The sequence below is a fragment of the Henckelia pumila genome, chromosome 4, assembly GCF_033568475.1.
Source record: "Henckelia pumila isolate YLH828 chromosome 4, ASM3356847v2, whole genome shotgun sequence".
NCBI lineage: Eukaryota > Viridiplantae > Streptophyta > Magnoliopsida > Lamiales > Gesneriaceae > Henckelia > Henckelia pumila.
In genome coordinates, this window is record NC_133123.1 from 122517284 (window position 1) to 122524115 (window position 6832).

The 6832-nt window shown below is 32.0% G+C and overlaps 1 long non-coding RNA gene across 3 annotated transcripts; it reads left to right on the forward strand.

The window, feature by feature from the left end:
• Positions 1 to 3753: 3753 nt before the first annotated feature.
• On the forward strand, positions 3754 to 6832 carry LOC140866640 (uncharacterized). Of its 3 annotated transcripts, none has more exons than XR_012144947.1 (4): positions 3754 to 3911; positions 4773 to 5642; positions 5843 to 5980; positions 6355 to 6832. It is a non-coding gene; the product is annotated as an uncharacterized lncRNA (long non-coding RNA). The 3 variants fall into 3 exon arrangements; XR_012144948.1 differs by having other exon boundaries at positions 4773 to 5055; positions 6355 to 6826; XR_012144946.1 differs by having other exon boundaries at positions 4773 to 5055; positions 5840 to 5980; positions 6355 to 6824.

Here is a 6832-nt window from a genome sequence, read left to right on the forward strand (position 1 = left end):
ATTGTGCAAATCAAGAAATAATAATGTACAGCAAAAATACTACATACAACACAGAGAATAAGACAGAGACATACAAACACTCTGCAATTTGTTATTTTTTTTCCTTAAGAGTAAATAAATTTTTTTTTTTGAAAAAATACAATGTGTTTTCGCGCTTGAGCAGCAATTTATTTTAATTATTTACATTATAATTTGCTCATAATTATTTTGAACGTTCATTGGAATGATTCGTGTTGATGTGTATCTCGGAGTTTTTCTCGGGGAAAATTATAAGAAGTTATCAGAAAAGGCAAACCAGCGAAGCATCATATATACTCCAACGTACGTACGTTTCTTGATAGTCAAACAAAGAAATATTTAAAATGCAAATTCAACAACTAGAATTTTTTTTATATTTAATCATATATATCAATATTTGATTTGTTCAAACTTTTATGTATTATTGATAATAATTGAAACTAAAATGTATTTAAAACGATTAACTAGCTCCATTATTAGATATAATAATGGGGTCCGGTATAAAAAACCAGGCAAAAAAAAAAAAAATTTAAAAATGATTTTTTCGTTAATAAGGTGTTTGGATGATCAAATAAGTGCTTAAAAAGTACATTTTTAAGTCAAAATTAGAACTTTTTCAAAAGCAAAAAATTATAACTTAAAAAACACTTTTTAAAAAAAATATCTACAAAATCCAAACACGCTTTTGATTTGAAGAGGAGATGGGCCAATACTAGATCAAGCATACACTATTGTTTTATTAGAGGGAGTTGATATTTACGCTATACTTTTTGTTATTTACATTACATCTGTGAATAAATTTGATGCATATTTTACACATGAAATATAGTGTAGATAACACAAAATGAAGTGTAAATATCAACTTTTATTATTAAATTAAAAATGATATTTAACTCTTGGGAGGATATTATGGATATCATTACTTACGTCTTAAATAGATATATGATTACTACATTATTTTTTGGGTTAATTATATCTGCTACTATGTGAAATCATGACATCGCTGATAATCCTAATTTTTGCTTTCGTTTTCAAATTGTGAACACACATACCTCTGAAAACAAGTAATACAAATGAGTGCGTGCTTAAAATTTGAAAACACAAAAATATATGCGCTTAGAGGATTTGAAAACACAATGAGTTAATGCGTAATGCTACAGGTACAACAAATTTTATACATTAATTTGTAAAACACAAAAAATCCAATACAAAAATTTCATTTATCAAAATCATTGATATATTGAATACAAAATCTCATGATATAATAACAAACTCTCGCGATATAATTGTTGTAAATATCGTTGTACATGATATTTATTGTATCTTTAGCATTATTATTAATATATCGGTGTTTCCTCATTTTTAACAATGAATCCTTATGCATTTTTCATGATTTTGCTAGCCCTAAAAATAGAAATTGCCCCACAAGAAATACTGAGATAAAACTTAAAGTTTAATAAGTTTCAAAAATATTTTCAGTCCATTAGGGCAAAAGAGAAGTGACGATTGACATTTTAAATATTGAAGGTTTGATCCAGTCATGGGCTATTAGTTGGGTCACCAAGCAACTATCAACGTCTGTGTAAAAAAATTGTTGGGAGGAATTCGAAAAAAAAAGAGGAAAACTTTGTGATATTCTAGCTTTCAAATCATGCATTATTGTTCATAGATTTTCTAGTTTCTTTCAATTTTTGTTTGTAATTCTATGTACACATATCAATTTTTATGCACGTGGATAGCATTGTTAAAGAATGGCTACTTGGGCTTTAACAAATGGGAAATTAGCTTAATGGAATTCGAAGGAAAATATGGATGATCCAAGAAAATGGCTAACTTTGAATGTGGCAACTATTCCTCTAATGTTTAAAAATAATTGATTTCTTCATGAAACAATATTTCGCCTTCAAATGATTTTGGGATGTTCGGAGACAAATATTTCCGAGTAAATTTTTGGAGCTTATGTGTCTCACGTGCAAGCTATTGCTCATTTAGGTAATATTTGGAAGAGGTTTTTGGAAGTATTTTTTAGCTTTTCTTTAACAAAATTTTAAAATTTTGTTAAGAAAAAACTGAAAATTGCTTCATAAATGCTCTATTAAATACTACCTTAGTTTAACCATCAATTGACGGAAGAACTTGAATGGGAAAAAAATTAAACGTTTGAGACTAAATCGACGCATAAAATTTATTTGAAAATGAACTAGAAATAACCCCAAACAAATAATGAGAGCGGAAAGGTACAAGTCGTTGAAGAGACTACGTGACAGTGGTAGTATCGTTTCGAAGCTAATGTCACGTATTACATCATATTATATTTTAGTTTAATCAATTACGTTGTACTGGATAGATGAATTTGAGATAATTAATTTTAATTATGTTTTCAAATTTTTTTACTCTATGGAATAGACAAAATTCAATAAAATCCTTCAATTTAAATAATATATATTTATTTTAAATTCACTTGCGTTGTCATTAAAAATTATTATTTTATTTATTTTTATTTTTCGAGAAAGTTTTTTCGTTTCCTGGAACAAAAAACAATCAATCCAATACAAATTTTTTTTCTCAATTTTCTCATTTTTTTATTTCAATTTTCAAACACTCGAATATAAAAATTTTAGAAACTAACGCACAAAATACAAATTTGAAAAGCAAAATTTGCGACCCCCACTAGAAAATTATAGTTTTCTCACTGTCGTCACTTAGCATACGATCCCTCAAGGTTAACATTCTGGATCCGTCTCGGCTCGGACGAGTTTCTTTTCACGTCTATCATGCAAGAAGTTGCTTCATTAACGTCCTTTGTAGCGGATTCCGATTCTTTTGGCTTAACAACAACTAATTCCTTGGCTCCTGCAGAGGATCTCGGCTCGGTACCAGCATCCTTTGAAGGACCTGGCAGAAGCATGGCCCCAAGACCGATCTCGTTTTCGGGTATAAAACTGCACTTCTGGTAAATGAACAAATCATCGTACAAAGGGTTCTCTTCTTCGTTTGTGTTGGTGAACTCATGTTGCACTTTTTTGACATGTAATAGTTGATTAAAAAACATTTCCATTGATGATGGAGTAAACTTTAAGGAGAAGCCTGAATTCACACAAAGCAAAACAAGAAAACATAGAAACTTTCTCCAGAAATCTTAAAAATCATCTAACTCCAAGCGCTATATATAGAATATAAAGAATTAGTTTCCTACCACAATTATAATCAGAGTTGCGATTCCGGTAGAATATGAATTTGAATGATATCAAAATTTTAAATTATGATGTAAATTTTAATTTAAATTTAAATAAAGAATATATATTTTTAATGAATTACGAGGAGTTTTAGATAAGATGTTTAAAATCATATAAGATCATATCATAAAGTTGGTAATGTCGATGCTACCCTTGGGATAGCTACCCCAAGGGCCATCAAATGGACCAGATCAAATCATTTGAGATATAAATGTGATCTGGTTCGTTGAATCACCCTTGAGGGTAGCTACCTCAAGGGTAGCATGAACTCCACCCATAAAGTTAAGATAATCTCATCTTTGTATTTTTAAATAGATGTTACTTTTCCTGTCATAAAATAAAACAAAACTCAAGTACAAGAATATTGAATAAAAAAAACATACCCCACTACAAATATTATTTCAAGTAAAGAGTACGGATATGGAACATGAGACGGGCTGACCCAACACTTCAAAAATACCCGGTCCATTTCTTGTGGTAAATTCGGATCTTCGTTTCGTCGAAATCAGAATACAAATCAGGGTTTTTCATCGATGGTGTGAAGCACAGTGATTCGCAGACGTCTTCATCATACTCTTGTCTGTCTCGCCAACACACTCGGCACGCCGCCGAGTCCGTCCTCTGTGTCGCCGCCACCACAAACGCCTCCTTTTCAAGGTACGACGGTCTATTTCTGGTATCAAGTTCTAAACTTATTTATTGTCTGGCCGAAATCAAACCTTTAAATTGGAATACAAGTTGAAGCAAGTGCAATTTTTCCCTACTAGCTTTAATGTGTGACCAAGTAAATTGTTTATTTGACAGACATGTGAATATTAACAATCGTTTCAAAATATCTCAATAGTAAAAAAGCAATAGTGAATCTGTGGTGAAACATTATATATGACAACTCACCTGGACTGGAAGCAAGGCAACAATACTTGGTTGAGATGAACCATCATCAGAGAACACCTTTCTACAATGCATACAGACACACTAGGATAAGAGAGAAAAACACAATCATTTTGAAGAATATTTTGTTATGAACTCAAACAGAAGCCTACTTACGATTTATAACTTATAACCAAATAAGCAGCAAATGTATCGAAAATATATTTGAAAACATTAAATATTTGAAAATTATCAGATTTTATTCCTCAGAAAACACGGTTTAGGATTATTAGTAAGAGACGGGATTCCAATATCGGCAGTGAATTTGTCATGGTTCTGATATTTTGCTAATATGAAACTTGAAAATTTTAATTATTTTGTGGGCTAATATTGTGTTGATAATGAGAGCTTAAGGTTCGATCCCATCAAGATGGTTCAATAAGGAAACATACTTATTAATAAAGTTAGACAAAATGGAGCTGAAGGGTTTTCTGTTTGTTCAAAAGACATTTTAACATATTCCCAGAATACTCAGATGGTGAGCTAGTTAAATAAATACGGTAGTCGTCAAGCCACCTCATAGCTTTTGTACAAAGTTAAAGTCCTTTTGACATGTCACTAAAATTACTGATTTCTTTTTGTTTAAAGGAAGCTTGCTAGTTGGTAGAACTGCAGAAGACTGTTCTGTGTCGAACAGAAAGATGGAGCAGCTACAGGATGCTGGCTTGGGGGCAGAATTCTTGTTTGATGCTGTGTGATTTATATGACAGGGTCATCTACTCGTTCTCGAGAATTTCGACCTTGAATCTGAATCATGGGCGCATGGAGGTGGGGTATGGTAATCATGAATCAGCAACCATAAGATCTACAAAATCAGAATCAGAGATTGGATATGATGCAAACACTTCCTCTATTTCAATGATTGTTCTTGGTAATTCTGAAACCTTTAAGTTTTATTTTACACTCTTGGTTCTTTTGTCAGCTCGATCTCCGATGACATACAAAAAATAGATTTATGTGTAAATAAACCAACACACACATAATCTTTGTAGTCACATGGTGGCATTAAGCTGTGGCCAGCAAATTTTTGTTGGAGAAGACCATGTTGAATATGCGTTTTCCACTTTCTATGGTGGGGAAAGTAATCACAAAATTGAATCGTGTCTGTCGCCTTTAAACTTAACCCTGGTAATCATTTGTAAACTTTTAATCCTACTCCAATATGAAGTTTATTGGATTAGATTAGGAAATTTAGTATTTGTATAAAGTTGATTCTGGAAGTACTGACTACACTTGTGAAATAAGGTCGTCGTCAACCCACCCCCAAAAATCCGATTTTACTTCTTGCTCATCGGGACTGTACTCTTGTTGAGGTTAATATTTCCTTCTGTGAATCACTGGGCATAGTGTAAAATCGTTACTTACGATATTGTTTTTGCTTGGAATTATCACAATTTGTATTGCATGGATATATTCTGAGTGGTTGTGATATCAGAAGTCATCATCCCCTTCAAAAATGTAAGCGTCATTGTTTCTTTTGTCCTCTTCTTATTTACAGTCTACAGATTTTTCCATATCCTGAAGCATTGTTACACCTTACAATTGAAATGTGTGGCTTTTTCCAAATCATAAATTTTAGATTCTCTGAGAAATGCAAGGGTAAAAGATAATTCTTTTGCATTACATCTTATGGTACCGAGTTGTTATTATGACAGCAGTCATTCAGATATAAATCTTCTCGAAATGGAAAATAAAATTGATAAGGAAGATGATCTAGCTGTGTTGCTGGAAGGTGGTCTTGCTAACTCAGCACCGCAGAAGTTGCCCAGCCTATCCTTTAGAACAAACATAATCTGGTGAGTGTTTCTCAGAAAATTCCATTTTTATTCTTCTTGAATTAAATTACTTGAATGATGATTAGGAACGTCAATATTTCGTTGCTTTCGTATTCATTTGAAGTATTTTTTTTTACAAAAGTATTTGTTTTCTATTTGGAGGTTAGGATGTTTAGATTACATAGTTTTTGGGTAATATGCTTCACCCCCAACTCAACTCATATCTGCATCTAATCTAACTTCCAAAACATAGTTTATGTGTGTGATTCTGCAAGTCAGAATAACATCCTCTGCATGATATATATTCGAAGGATTTCTGTGTTCAATAAGTTTCGAAAATATTTTCAGTCCATTAGGGCAAAAGAGAAGTGACGTTGAAATTTTAAATATTGAAGGATTGATCCAGTCATGGGCTATTAGTTGGGCCGCCAAGCAACTATCAACCTCTGTGTAAAAAAACTGTTGGAGGAATTCGAAAAAAAGGGAGGAAAACTTTGTGATATTCTAGCTTTCAAATCATGCATCATTCATTGTTCATAGATTTTCTAGTTTCTTTCAATTTTTGTTTGTAATTCTATGTACACATATCAATTTGTTATGCAAGTGGATAGCATTGTTGAAGAATGGCTACATGGGCATAACAAATGGAAAATTAGCTTAATGGAATCAGAAGGCAAAGATCGATGATCCAAGAGAATGGTGAACTTTGAATGTGGCAACTATTCCTTTCTAATGTTTAAATTAATTGATTCATGGAACAATTTTTCGCCTTCAAATGATTTTGGGATGTTCGGAGACAAATTTTTTGGAGCAAGATTTTTGGAGATTATTTGTTTCACGTTCCAGCTTTTGCCCATTTAGTTTAACCATCAA